We start from the raw sequence: 16,341 nt of genomic DNA on the forward strand, positions 1-16,341 counted from the left end.
TGAAAGGCTGCCAACAAACTTTTTTTTTTAGCTTTAATTAAAACTATATGATATAAAATACATCAATCCTGATGGTGTTGTATGAGGGAAGCTCTGGCATTATCCTCAACATGTCCTAAAATTTTAAACATTTGTTTTCCATTCTGTCTGTACGTTGGTCTCAGTTTCAGTCTGACTTTTCAGGGAACTTCAGTTCTCCATTCTGCCAATTTTATGCGGTTGTGTCCAACTCATCTTCTCCCTTCAGCAACAGGTAATAGGCAGAAAGCTAAAACTCACATCTTATTGATATGGCACAATGGTGTTCAGTGGAAAGTGTCACCCAATTCCTGTCACACTGACTTTACTCGGGGTGAAATTAGATAGCGGCAGGCGACGAACACAAACTTGGTGCAGGGGCTGATTCCTGATCAAAATTTGTAAGCTGGCAAGCTGTGAATGCCTGCTGTGCATGCCCTGGCAGCCTACTGGTTGAGCTGATATACATGCAGAAAGTTTTTAGGGAAGACAATGGGAGGTGTGGGGGCTGGAGGAGAGGGACGGTGAGTGTTAAAAGCCAGACGGTAGGGTGCTGAAGCGATTGGGAGGATGCCAAGCAGGGCCAGGCATTGGCTTTCTGGATGGCTATAAAGCTGGGAGGACAACCCCTGTTACTATCTGGTAACAGCCTCCAGCAGTCCCTTTACAGACTACAGGTCAGGTATCCAGAAATCAGTAGGATCAGCACAGGTTGCATTCAGTCCAATTTTGGGAAAGGATCTTGAATATACATATACAAATTGGTCAAATGCCTGGTTTCAGGCAGTTCCACCTGATACCTATATTTCAGTCTTTTATATTTGGGCAGACTGCTAAAAGGTTATGCAGCTGAGCTGGACTTTTGTTTTGGGGTCAGGACCCCGAAGTTGAGTGAAAATCTGGGTCCAATCCTGCGCCGCATTGCTATCAAACAACTGAAGCTATTTCTGTAGGGACGGCCAATTAGTGGCCAAAGAGCCATCCCAGGAAGGTGGGCAGGTGGGGCACCCGCCATTCATGGGCAGGAGGCCAGAAACCCTTCACTCCTCCCTGAATTAAAACGGCCTGGAGGCGGGAACATGCCAGCAAGCCGGCACGTGGCTCCTCGATGCCAATTTTCGGGCGTTGCCACTCCAGCCGAATTGACAATTCTGCCTGTTAACTCTAATTCTCTCTCCACAGATGTTCCCTGAACCGCCGAGCATTTCCAGCATTTTCAGTTTTTTTTATCGTTTATGATTTCCAACATCCGCTGCATTCTGCTTTTGCGTTAAGGGCAGGCTGTTTATTTCCTTCGGTTCCAGGAAAACTTGACAAAAGTAGAATCTGGAAGAAAGTCAACTCCATTATCCCCAACTTAATAAAAACTGCATAATCTCATGCAACTGAAACAAAGAGATTGAAAATTCAGAGGCAACATTAGATGATGCAGCCGAGAGAAATAGGCAGTCAAATCAAAGTGCTTCTCAAATGACCAACTTAACATAGTTGCACAACACCCTTTATTTGCAATAAATGGATCATCGAAAAATCATTATCTTAATTGTCAAATGGTTGATTCTGCATCATGAGCACAAGTTGGATTGCTCAACATGCATAAGGAAACTGCAGGATTGGAGAAGACAGAATAGCATATGGTGATATGGGAATGAAAGCCAAGGAATCTTGAATAAGTGCCATGTCTTGCCGCTTTATTCAAAGAATCCTTGTGATTTAACTTAAAAGTCATAAAAAATTCTCTTATCTATCCTACTTCTAACTTCAGGGAGGCATCAGCTGAAAATAAATTTAGGAAACAACAAATACAAACACCATTGGGATTAACTTGAGTCACAAGAACACCCGAGTTTGAGAAAATAATTCAAACATCGCCTCGAACTGCTTACTTGCGGTTTTAATAGAGGTGGAAAAGCCAGTGGGCAACCAATCAGCTCTGAGGAGGTGAGTCAGTCAGTAAGAAGTCCCCCATTTTAACAAGCTTTTTACTTTGAACCCAATTCGTTAGGTTTCCTGGGATGTAGTAAAAGTTAAGACGGGCCAGATCAGTGGGCTACGAGTAGCAGACACGTTTTCTCCAGAACCAACAAGTTTATCTATTTTCAGCTTCACAAATGCCGACTCCCACCCCCATGAACATACCCCACCTTCCTGCTCTCCCCTGACCATGATCTATGTCGCTCTCAGCCCCCCCCCCGCCCCGCTCTCAGGGTCATCAGCACTATGCTCCCACCCCTACCCGGTTGAAGTGTCCCATATTTTATTTCACTGTAGTTGGTCACCCTGAATCTATCCCTATCCAACTGATATCTCTCTCTCTCCCTACCTGTTCTCAGCTCCTGTCAATCAGGCTGGATGTCGGGCAGGAAACATGTGAAATATGTCTTGCTGTTAATATCCACAGGATGTCCGGGAAACCTATCCTTCTGGCTTTCCCACCCAGAAGTAAAATCTTTTATTTCATATGTACGAAGAAGTGGGTGAACCCAGCAGCATTTTAAACTGAAGGATGAGCCAAAGGTCAGTGTGTGTGGGGAGAGGCTGTCTGTGTCTTTCACTTCAAATCTCATTCTAACTTTAACCCATTCCTTAAGTCCTTTTCTTTCTTTGTCCTGATTCATTTAAGCGTGTTCCCCTGCTGTTGACCCCTTCCCCTCAAGTACTGGGACCATTGTTTTTGTGTCTCAGTTCCTCTGGTCCATGTCAATGTTTATTCCCCACACAAGTCGCTTCCCATTCTAATTCGCTACTCCCACTCTACACCCAAATCACCATTTCTTTCTCCCTCATTGGCACATCAAACATCCTCTCAATGAATCAATGTTATCTGCTTCAACCACTCCATTCCACAGCTGATTCCACATTCCCAGTACCGTGTGTGCAAAGACATTCCCCTAATTCCTCCACAGAAAAACTTAAATTAAACACAGATTTGAATTTCAGACAGAAGTTGGTGGATCTTATTTAACAGCTGAATTAAATTTATGTTTGAGACTCAAGGGCAGAAAGGAAAACAGTAATGGGGTTGATTGTGGGGTTGAGGGTGGGTTCAATCTCTTCAGCATAAATGGAATGGTTTGTTTATCTTGGACATGATCTTCAATAGGCTGATTCATTTATTTGTCTCACTTACTTGGATTCTTCCTCAATGTATATTTCTGCCACAGCGCAAACATTCATCCCAGGAGAATTTGGAAATATGATTTAGAAAAATTAGTTGTATGAGACCCTCTCATTCCCCAATGTGATTAAGTTCCCTGATAGTCAAAGGCAAGTGATAGACGGCATGCACTTAAAGGATCAGGGCAAGGAGGGAAAAGGACTCAAGGACTGGGATAAAGTTAGAATGAGATATGAAATGGAAACCATCGAGAGTTTCTCCCACACACAATGATGCCAGAATCATCCTTCAGGTTTAGTGGATGCTGAGTTCAACTACTTCTTTATGTACATGAAATCAAAGATCTTACATTTGTCCCTGGGGGTATAATGCACATAGATCTTACCTGATCTGATGTACAATAACCCACCACTGTCACACAATTATAAAGTCAGCCATTCATCAACCTGAGTACAGTGCAACCTATTTCCCTAATAGTTGGTTGCATAATGTGTATAAAGAAGTGGTTAAACTCAGCAGCCTTTAAATCTGAAGAATGACTCAAGTGTCATTACATGTGAAGTGTCTCTCTCTTTCTCTATGGCTTCCACTTCAAATCTCATTCTAATTTTAACCTACCCTATTTCTTGAGTCCTATTCCCTCTTTGTCCTGTTTCTTTTAAGCAGCAATGTAAAGCTATTGAAAGTGTTCAGAAAAGGACCTGCAAAGTCATTCTTGGCCCTAACCACCATAGTTATTTAGATGCCTTACACCAATGCAGCCTGGAGACACTTGGGGACAGACAGAACAAACTCTGCTGCTCTTTTGCAAGATCATTGCCAACCTCCAAACTTCATTACTTGCGACCCAGTGGCTACCAGCTACATAAATTCAAAACAACTAACTGAATTAAGATGAAAAACAATAAGATTCAAGAATTGTCCAATGCCATATCTCATCCGCATATTGAACAACCTCTAATGACTATTAAACTTTGAACATTTAAAAAGATGAGGCAAAATTTTTTCTGAGGGTCATGAGTCTTTGGAACTCTCTTCCTGAAAAGGCAGTGGAACAGAGTCTTTGAATATTTTTAAGGCAGAGGTGGGTAGATTCTTGGTAAGCAAGGGGGTGATAGGTTATCGGGGATAGGCGGGATGCAGATTTGAGGTTACTGTCAGATCAGCCATGGTCTCATTAAATGGCGGAGCAGGCTCGAAGGGCCGAATGGCCCACTCCTGCTCCTTGTTCGTATTTTTGTATGTTTGTATGTAACCTTGAAAACGTAAAGACCAGAATCTGATGTTCAGTGTGCTATTCTCTGTTGTATCTTTTCTTGTATCTTGTATCTTATATTTTTACAATCAATCATTCCAAGTAAACTTGCCTCAATTTGACCTTTGACTGCAATGAAAGTGGAATTTTAAACAAACCTTTGATGGTTGATGGTCATAGACAATTCTTGTTTATTGAAGTAGGAAAAGAAGATAAGAGGAAACAAAAATTAGCCATCCTTGTTCAATGCGTGGAATGCAACGAGAGTGCTATCTTCCAATGTTCCTTCGTCACCGCCCCTTCCCGCTTTTGCCCCTAACTCCATTTCTTTTCTCGCCCCACCTCACCTGATCCACTCAAATCACTGGAGCCAATGTTCCAAATGCAGCTCAAATCCCTGACTAACCAAGGTCTACTAGGCATTGAGACCATGTCCTTGATTCCAGCTTGAAGAGCCAGAACATCTGACCCACAAACATTTCAGTAACCACCATTGGTAGGTGGAGCTAGTTGAGAAGCTGTATTGTTCTGTCCCAGAGATGGATGTTCTATTGTAGCAACACCCCGCTTTATGTTCTGGCTTAAAGTTGGCAAAACTCGTTCTCCAGCAAAAAACAGGTAAACAGATAAAGGCTGCCTCATGTCTTGAGTGATCATCTGGCATTTGACCATTCATTTCAAATGCAAGTTTGAACAAAAATTCTCAATTTAACTAGCAACGTGAACAAATCTCTGGTCATGGAACCGTTAGATAACAACCCTCAGCCTCATTTTCATTGTTCAAGACACCCAACTGTCACAGTACAAGAAATCTGGTTCAGAGACAGAACTACATAACTCACAAATTCGATACTCAACCGATCAGCTTTAACAACCAAGCCCTATATTGTTCTATTCCCTCTTTCACACGATGTTAGTTCTATTTTTTAAAAAGGCTCCAAAATGTCAACAATAAAGCACTGGCTGCTAAAAAGCGTTTTCTTTTTCCATACCTAGCATCACCAACAGTCATTTGGGCTTTCTAGCCAGAAGGTGAGCCACCATGAGCTCACAGCTTCAGGCCCGTGCTTCAGCAACCGCAGTGTCACCTTAGTCAGGAAGTTGTGGACTCAATATACCCACCCCAGACATTTGAGCTCAATACGACATACCAATTAGGAGCAGGAGTAGGCCATTCGGCCCCAGCCTGCTTCGCCATATCATAAGACCATGGCTGATCTGATTGTGGCCTCAACTCCACAATCCCTGCCTAATCCCTATAGCTTTGACTCCCTTGTTAGTCAATATTCAATGGCCTTATCTCCACTGCTCACTGGGGAAGAGAAGTCCACAGGCTCACAACCCTCTGAGAGTGAAAGAAATCTTATCCTTTCAGGTTTATATGGGAGACCCCTTATTTTTAAAATGTCTGCCCTAATTCTAGTCTCTCCCACAAGGGGGAACATCCTTTCAGCATCCACCCTGCCAAGTCCCCTCAGGATTTTGTGTGTTTGAATAAGATCACCTCTCATTCTTCTGAACTCCAACACATACAGGCCCAACCTGTCCAACCTTTTCTCATTCGATAACCCAGGGAATGGGCGAGTGAACCTTCTCTGTAATGCTTCTAATGTAATTATGTCCTTTCTTAAATAAGGAGACCAAAAGTGGACACAGTCCTCCAAATGTGGTCTCACCAATGTCCTGTACAACTTTAGCAAAACTTCCCCACTTTTATATTCCATTCCCTTTGCAATAAATGACAACATTCCAATCGCCTTCCTAATCATTTGCTGAACCTGCATACTAACTTTTCCTGATTCATGTACCAGGACACTCAGATCCCTCTGCACCTCAGAGTTCTGCAATCTCTCTCCATTTAAAAATATGCTGCTTTTCTATTCTTCCTGCCAAAGTGGACAAGTTCACATTTTCCCACAATATACTCCATCTGCTAAATTTTTGCCCACTCACTTAACCTATCTATATCCCTTTGCATACTCCTTATGTCCTCTTGCTACCGGTTTTCCTGTAATTTTTCAATTCGTTCAGTAAATGGAGGAAAACATGGGGCAGGATTTTCCCCCCGTCGGGTGGGGATGTTGAACTGTGGGCGCGCACAGGGACGCCTCCGATCAGTGCTCCCCATCAGGGGCACTGCGCCATTTTACATGGGCAGGCCAATTAAGGCCCGTACAGTGTGATGTCCGTATGGAAGCGCTATTTGCTCCCTTTCGGGGGGGGAAATTCCTAAACCTGAGAGTGCGCTCTTTCGTGCATGTGCACGAAAAAGCTCACTCATCTCCCTGAGGCTAAGTGCTGTCTCAGGGAGATCGGCTCTACTGCCAAAAGTATTTAAAATAGAAAGAAAAAATTCCCTGACATGTTCCCTAATGTGACACTGTCACATGAGTTGGGAAATGTCCATAATTTTTAAAGAAACTTTAAATTTTTAAAAACCTACATGAAACCTCAACCCGCCCATGGATGAGGTTTTATGCTTTTTCTAATTCCTGCCAGGGCTCCTGGCCTGCCCGCCAACCTTAAGGTTGAATGGACAGGTCCATTAATTAGTTTAATTACTCTGTCAATGGCCCCAATTGGTTTTACTGAGCCCCCGCCTACCTGAAAATTTAAATGGAGTGCGGTGACGTCGGGTGTTTCGCCCGACGTCACTGCGTGTCATTTTACGCGTCGTCAAGCGGGCCCCGCCCCCCCACCCGGCGATGGGAAAATCCTGCCCATGGAATGAATTCCTGTCTTAATATCCCCAGGTCCCCAGTCCTGTCAGGACATCCTTGTACATACCCCTATTTGTAAATAGAGGCGCTTTAGAACATAATTGAAATTTGAAATTATAATTAATAGAGAATCAACAATCATTAAATAATTACTTTATTATCTTTGTATCATCAGCTAATTTAGCAACTATACATTTGGTCCCTTCATCTAAGTCATTGCTATAGATTGCAAACAGTTGAGGCCTCAGCACTGATCTCTATGGTATTCCACTTGTTATATCTTGCCAACCCGAAAATGACACATTTATGCCGACTCTCTGTTTCCTGCTAGCTCTTTTTTATATTCTGCCCAATCTTCTGACCTGCCACTAACCTTTGTGGAATTGTACCCTTTTTCTTTCAATTTCATACTATCTTTAACTTCCTTAGTTAGCCATGGCTGGTCTATCCTACTCCTAGTGTCCTTCTTTCTTACTGGGTTTGCTGAGTGTTATGAAATAGCTCCTTAAATGTCTGCCCTGCAACTCTCCAAACTACTCCCTTAACCTAATTTCCCAGTTCACTTTAGCCACCTCTGTCTTCATGTCCTCATAATTGCCCTTATTTAAGTTTAAAACATTAGTCTTAGGCCCAATCTTCCCTTCCTCAAACTACGCGAAATTCAGTCATGTTATGCTCACTGCTATCTCTGGGGGTATCTTTACTATGAGGTTATTAATTAACCCTGCCTCATTGCACATTACCAGATCTAGAGTAGCCTGTCCTCTGGTTGGCTCTAGAACATGCTATACTAAAAATACTTCTTGAACTGATCTTCCAGGCTACCTTTGCCAATCTGATTCATACAATTGATATGTAGATTAAAATTACCCACGATTATCGCCATACCTTTCTCACAAGCCCCATTATTTCTTCATGTATACCCAGTCTTACAGTGTAGCTACTGTTAGGGGGCCTATAAACTACTCCACAAGTGACTTCTTACCGTTGCTATTTCTTATCTCCATCCAAACTGATTCTACATCTTGAACTTTAGAACTAAGGTTATCGCTCTCTATTGTACTAATGTCATCCTTAATTAACAGGGCCACCCCCTCCACTTTTCCTAGCTTCCTGTCCTTCCAAAATGACATGTACACAAAATCAAGCTTGACACTGGGGGTGTGTCAGATGTTACACACATCCCTGTTTGCTTTCTCAGGTGGGCACAAAAAGTTCCATGGCACTATTTGTAGAACAGCTGGGGAGCTTGGCCATTTCTCTAGTTAATATTTATTCTTCAATCAAGTCACCACTGAAAACATATGATCTGGACATTTATCTCATCACATTTTGTGAATATTACTATGACCAAATGGCTTCGGTGTTTCCCACATTACAATAATGAGTACACTTCTAACGCACTTTAGGATGTGCTGAGGCCTTGAATGGAATAATATAAATGTAAGCTCTTTCTTTCTTTCTTACACTTGCGAAAGTAGTTCCAGTTCTTGCTCTCAACTCAAGGGCCTATCAGAGGAAAAACCTGCCACGCAGGACATTTGGCTATCTTTCTGCCCGGAGGCTGGAAGTTTGGACAAGTATATCCTCCGCATGTGCAATGTACCTAATGAACATGGCACTCTCTGCTAACCAGCATGTGGGAGAAAGGACTGAGGAAAATCAGTGACCAACCAGCCAATCTCTTATCTAAAATAATGCTAATTGAGCTTCTAGCACGTATTAACCTCATCCATGATAGGTGGGAGGAGGTCAGGTGTGCATTAAATCCTGACGAACTGGCAATGTGATCCATTGCTGTTCCCACGGTGATGGGACATGTGGTCTGTGTCTGTCCTGTTTTCGAGAGTCAAGACACTTCATTACCAATTTTAAATCACTTTCTGGCAGTGTAATTGGAAGTCTGATTTAAATTTAACCAGCTGCTGACCATGTTTCCGAGGGTTCAGGAAACCTGGCAGTAAAATGGAGGCCAGAGTTGTTGAATCCAAAAGGTAAGCGCTTTTTATAGCACTTCTGTGAGACAGGAGGAGCTAGGAGAGCACCCCCACCTCACACTGGCCCCTCAAGGAAGACCTCAGCCTCTCTACTGCTGATCAAGGGTCTCTCTCTAACCTCTGCCAAGATTGTTGGCGATACCTGCCCACCGCCCAGCTCCAATCCGCAGCCTGGATCAGCCTCACCCCCACCCAAATAAAACCCACCCTGCAATTTCCAAACCTCTCCTCCAGCCAGCTGAAGCCTACGTTGTTATCAAGATTGCTAACCCTTGCCTCCAATCCAGCTGAAACCTGTCCCACGATTGTGCTTGCCAGCTAGGGGCCATCCCCTGGTGTCCCTACCAGCATCCCTTTGCCACTGGTTTTTTCGTAATTTTTCAATTTGGTCAGGAAATGGAAGAAAACATGGAATGAATTCCTGCCTTAAGTTCACAAAGTCCCCAATCCTGCCAGGATATCCTTGTACATGCCCCATATCTGCCTTGTAAATAGTGGAGGTTTAGGATGCAATTGAAATTTGAAATTGGAATTAATAGAGAATGAACAATCATTAAACATTTCAAGTGGACATTATAAAGCTATCGTTAATATTAAACTATTGCACATGCAAGTGCTCAAGAATACTTCTGCATTTCAAATCCATTGGTTATCTTTTCCAATTAGTTAAAAGTATAACCTGTACCCGGTAGATATAGACCTCACTGCTTACTATTGGCAGCGTTATTGTCACACCTAAGCTTTGAATCAGTCAATTGAAATCCACAAAATGGGCTCCTGAGTTAGTCTTACCCTTTCTTACAGGAAGCATCTGTAGTAAAATATTCAGACAATCTTTTTCCTTAAAACTGCTAGACAGTTTTTTTTCTCCTCTAAACCAGTGTCTTATCAAAGCATCCAAATCTGCTTGCAGTTCCTTGGCTTTCGTATCTCACCTTTGCATCAGCTGCAAAAATAAATCAACACAAGGAAAACCTAAAGAATTAAATTGTGTACTGTGACCTCAGGATAAGAAGCAGTTCCTTTTGCTTTTGGCTGAATGTTGTTTTGGGACGAAAACAACCCAACATTTAGAAAACGTTGGCCTTTTGACATGAAGTTTGAATGGCTGAAATGGCAGTAAGTGCAATGTTCTCTTTCAAACACAGTTCTGCAGTAACACCCCTGTGATTCAATCATTTATACCTGAGCTCCCATGGTATTGTTCAGCAAGTGCCTGGCATCTCACACCTTTCTCCAGTTTCTCTCTTATTTCTCCGCAAGTCCTCTCCAAGCTCATCTTGCCTATAAGACCCACCTCCAGTTCCCTCAACCCCATTCCCACTAAGCCTCTGAGCACCCAACTTTCCCTCCTAGTTCCTATGTTAATGGTTCTCTCTCTTCAGGTACTCTGTCCACCTTTAAATCTATTGTCAGCAACCCTGCTCTCAAAAAAAAACAAAGCTTGGTCCCACTACTTTTGCAAACTGCCACCCTATCTCCAAACTTCCTTATCTCCCCAAAGTCCTTAAATGTGCTGTTGCATTCCAAACCTGTACTCTAAACACCAGGTTTAAATCCCTCCAATCATGTTTCCAATTTTGCCACAGAACCAAAACATATTTTTTCAAAATCACAAATGACATCCTGTGTGACTGTGACAAAGGTAAACTATCCCTCCTCATCCTTCTCGACCTGTCTGCAGCTTCTGGCACAGCTGACCACACCCCCACCTCCAACACCTCTCCACTGTCACCTAGCTGAGTGAGACTGTTCTCATCTGGTTCCGAACTGTAGCCAGAGAAACACTTGCAATGGCTTCTCTTCCTGTTCCAGCACCATTACTTCCAGTATCCCTCGAGGATCTATCCTTGGAACCCCCCCTCCTATTTCTCATCTATGTGTCACACCTCAGCACCATCATCCGAAAGCGTGAGATGGGCCTATTGGCCCTCCAGCTTCGAGAGCCCACCCATTGTCCTTAATTGGATGGTGGGCCCCTTCTCTGGCCACTAATTGGCTAATTCAGGAAAAATCACTGCCAGGTGATTGTTTTCCACACAGTGCAGTGTCATGACCCCCTTTTGATCCTGATGTTGATGTCCCAACCCAATACCCAAAATCCTGCTCTTGGTGTGAGTTAAGATATGGGCAGCAGTGTTTTGAATGACCTCGAGTTTATGTAGGCTGAAAGATGGGAGGCCAGCCAGGAGAGCATTGGAATAGTCAAGTCCAGAGGTGACAACGGCATAAATGAGGATTTCAGCAGCAAATAAGCTGAGGTAGGGGATTGGATCTGACAATGAGAGCTTAGTCAGGTGAGGAGTTGGTTGGCTCAGTCACAGGAGGCGTAGAGTGAGAAGCTATACTGCACTCACAATGGGCTGTGTTGCTTTTGGATCAGTAAGAATGTGTCAGAGTACTTGGAGTGTGTAGAGAGGAAAAGAGATGCAAACACAAGGGAAAGAGGGAGAGAGAAAGAGGCAAAGAGAAATAAAGAAAAAGAAAAAGCAAGGCCGAATAGGTAAAGTGTTTGGGATTGCAGATGAAGAGGTAATCATGGCAAAATATCTTAGGTCATCTGGTAGCATTGGACAATCAGTAGTGTCAGGAGCTCACTAAAATCATAATATCTGTGCCTGTAATATTTTAACATATGTTAAAGCTTTTGTTAACACCATGTCAGCACAGTTTTTATCCAATGGGATAAGCGAATCAAATACATTGATCATGATTTTTATGAACAACACTGCCTTCAATCGGGGTTCAGGGTTATGCTTGCTGATCAATGTGCTTTATACTATTTTAAGTGACTGAAAATACATATGAGTGCTTCAAGATTGCAGTCGCACATAGGCTCATTACACTCATCATGGTATTCTTATCATTAAAAAAAAACAAGCACAAAAATACTTTTCTGATCGCACATTAAAGTGAGTCCAGCAGCCTAATGGTTCCAGTACTGAACAAACAACCCAGAAATCATGAGTTCCAGGCTTATTGTGGCAGGTTATGAAATTGAATTCAGTAAATCTGGTAAATGGAAAATTACCATGACAGCTGCTAGATTGTTGTGAAAACCTTCAGGGAAGAGAACCTGCCACCCTTATCCATCCCACCTACACATAGCTCCTGTGTCCCAAAATGCAATACACTCATCTCCTAATGTCTCCATAGAAAGCAACTGCTACAAAAGAGAACACCAATAGAAATAAATGACAGGCCGATTGGATTGGATAAGTCTCGGGCAATGTCAGCCCAAGTCAGGAATTGGTCTATTTGCTGACAATTCTGCAGTGTTCAGCTCCATTCATAGAGCAACCTATGCTATTCCACGACTGGACTTGGACGCCATCCAGGCTGACAAGTGGTAAATAACATTTATGCTAAGTGCCAGGCAATGACCACCACTGACAAAAGGCTCAACCACCCCCTCGGAATATTCAACAGCACCAAAATCACTAAGTCCCCCACGATTAAAAAAAAGCTGTAGGACACCATTGACCAGAGACTTAACTGAATCAATCATATGAGCATTGTGCTTCCAAGAAGAAGGCAGAGTCTGGATACTCTGATGAGTGACTCACCTCCTGACCTCCTTACGAGAATACAAGAAATAGGAGCAGGAGTATTATTATTATTATAATATTACACATGCTCCAATCATGGCTGATCTTGGGCTTCAATTCCATTTTGCTGCCCACTCCACATGTCCCTTGATTCCCTGAGACCAAATCCCGGTCTTAAATATATTCAATGATGGGAGTATCCACAACCCGCTAGGATAGAGAATTCCAAAAATTCACAAGCCTTTGAGTGAAGTAATTTCTAATCTCGGTCCAAAATGATCGGCCCCTTATCCTGAGACTGTGCCCCTGTGTTTTAGATTCCCCAATAGCGGAAGCAATCTCTCAGCACCTAGCCTGTCAAGTTGCTTTAGAATCTTGTCCGTTTCAATGAGATCAGCTCTCATCCTTCTAAATTCTAGAGAAAAGAGGCTCAATTTACTCAGCCTGTCAGGACAACCCCCTCATCCTTAAAGCCTCTCCATCATCGACAAGTCACAATACAGGAATGTAGAAGGGATGATTCACTTGGATGAGCGCTGCTGTAATTTGCTTAAGGAGCCAAGACATAGCAATCCACCCTTTCCTATACCAGTATTAATATAGGTATTAACATATGGGAAGGCAATGGCATAGTGGTGTTGTCACTGGGCTAGTGATCCAGAGACACAGGGTAATGCTCCAGGGCCCAGGGTTTGAATCCCGCAACAGCAAATGGTGGAATTTGAATTCAAAAGTAGTTAAAGTCCAATCATGACCATGATTGTTGTAAAAACCCATCTGGTTCGCTAATGCCCCTTTAGAGAAAGAAATCTGTTGTCCTTACCTGGTCTGGCTGACATGTTGACTCTGAAATGGCCTAGCAAGCCACTCAGTTGTAACAAACTGCTACAAAGACACAAAAAAGGAATGAAACCTGGCATTGACCTAGGCACCGACAACAACAGTGGCAATTACAGCCCTTTTGACTGTATAGTGCCAAAACTGGGAGAGCTGTCTCACAGACAAGCAATAGCCTGGCATAGTCATCCTCACAGAATCTAACCTCACAGATAATGTCCCAGACTCTGCCATCACCATCCCTGGATATGTCCTGTCCCACCAGCAGGACGGACCCAGCAGAGGTGGCGGCAAAATTGTATACAGTCAGGAGGGAATTGCCCTGGGAGCCCTCAACATTGACTCCAGACCCCATGAAGTCTCATGGCATCAAGGCAGGAAACCTCCTGCTGATTACCACCTACTATCCTCCCTCAGCTGTTGAATCAGTGCTCCTCCATGTTGAATATTACTTGGAGGAAGCACAGAGGGTGGCAAGGGCACAGAATGTACTTTGGGTGGGGGACTTCAATGTTCATCACTGAGAGTGGCTCGGTAGCACCGATGCTGGCTGAGTCCTAAATGACATAGCTGCTAGAATGAGTCTGCGGCAGGTGGTGAGTGGAGGGGATGCACTGCAGGAATTCACCAAGGCTCCTTCGACAGCACCTTCCAAACCCATGACCACTGCTACCTAGAAGGACAAGGGCAGCAGATAAATGGGAACACTACCACCTGGAAGTTCCCCTCCAAGTCACTCACCATCCTGACTTGGAAATATATCGCCATTCATTCACTGCCACTGAGTCAAAATCCTGGAACTCCCTTCCTAACAGCACTGTGGGTGTACCTACACCACATGGACTGCAGTGGTTCAAGAAGGCAGCTCACCACTACCTTCTCAAGGGCATCTAGGGATGGGCAACAAATGCTGGCCCAGCCATCAAAGCCCACATCCCATGAATGAATAAAAAAATATACTGCAATAACTTGCCAAGTTTAATTCTTGACCACTTCCCAGCACTGCAACATCTACCACCCAAAAGGGCAAGAACATCATGGGAACACTATCAACTCCAAATTCTCCTCAAAGTTACATATCTGGACACACACTGCCATCCTTCATATCACTAGGTGAATGTCTTGGGAATCCCCTACTGAACAAACACAAGTGATTCAAGGTGATCCTCCATCACCTCCACAGGGGAACGAGGGATGGGTAATAAATGTGGCTTTCCCAGTGCTTCTTCCATCCTATGAACAAATATTTAAAGAAACCTCCAAGTGATAGTCTCATACCAATCATATTATAAATGCATCTACCTTAATCTTCTCCCATACTAATACTCAATACCAATTGTAGAACATAACGTTTGGGGCATATATAAACATTGGGCAGTTCCTAAACTCTTTGGAGGTTCATATTTTTAACAAAGATAGCCACAAGGAGCTTTAACTTGCAGGAAAGCCTGGAAGTGAAAACATGAGAATGGAAATTGTGTGCAGCGCCCAGCAGAGATACAAGTTTTTATATCTTAAGAGTTGTGCAGCAAGTGAAGCTGGGTGTTCCTTGCACAAATATTAAGTAAAAAGGTAAAGGAATAATCAAGCAGTATTTGTAGCATGAATGAAGCATGAGGCAATCCACTTACTGACTTGTCCTGATTCCCGAACCTTCGCTCCTAATTAGTGACAAGCACTAATTCTGTTTTTAAAAATGTGATCTATTTTTGAGCAAGGCCATTTGTTAAAAAATAATTTTCATTTCCACAAATCCCTTCACCTCCTAAATGCATTGCTTCCTTGGTGAAGCACTGAGTAATACACAGTCAGCCTTTATTCTTTTGTAAGCCTCAGCAAGAAACATCTTAAGGCTATTCAAAGATTGCTGAGTTCGACCTTGTTGTCATTTGCCAATATATCATAGAAGACCTAAATGTATACGTATGTATCTATTATATTTAACTCATGGGTAGTTAATTAAATTCTGGATCCTCTAATCTGAGATTAGATAGCGCAGCATAGATTGGGAACAAGCTTGCTTTGTATGGCTTGTTCATTCAATGAGCAAGCCATCAGGAGCCTGTGTGTTGCTTTTTGAAACAAAACCAACTCAACATGACTAAATGGGTTTGAAATCTGTACCTCGTTGGTCAGAAATGTCACTGCTAATTTCCTCAAGGTTAACAGCTGTAGTTACTGGAGATGAATTTTTTTTTAAAAGGGCATATTTATTAAACATATCCCTTAATAAGGAAATCACCTTTAACAAAAAAAAATCTTAGTTCAAACATGGGGAAAGAAACACTAAAATACAATTATCAATGACTACTTGAAACAGCACTGATTTTAATGTTCTCCTTTTCACAATTATGTCTGTTTCCACAGGAATAGATCATTGGCCAATGGTCCGGCCAAGTACTTTGTGTACCAAAATGAACACATTCTTCTTCCTCCATTGGAAGAACAGAAATCTAAGTGTTAGATGTGAATACATTCTAGTATTTTGCAAATGCTGCCTGCCGTCAATTCGATCCACTCCACGTGATATCAAGGAATGACTGAAAGCAATGAATACTGCAAAGGCTATGGGCCCTGATAGTACTCTGGCAATAGTACTGAAGACTTGTGCTCCACTTGCCGTGCCCCTCATCAAGCTGTTCCAATACAGCTACAACACTGCATCTACCCAGCAATGTGGAAAATTACCCAGGTATGTCCTGTACACAAAAGCAGGACAAATCCAACCCAGCCAATTACCACCCATCAATCCACTCTTGCTCATCAGTAAAGCGATGGAAGCGGACATCAATAGTGCTAACAAGTGGCACTTGCTTAGCAATAACCCTCTCACTGACTGGTAATTGGG

The sequence above is a fragment of the Cetorhinus maximus genome, chromosome 4, assembly GCF_964194155.1.
Source record: "Cetorhinus maximus chromosome 4, sCetMax3.hap1.1, whole genome shotgun sequence".
Lineage (NCBI taxonomy): Eukaryota > Metazoa > Chordata > Chondrichthyes > Lamniformes > Cetorhinidae > Cetorhinus > Cetorhinus maximus.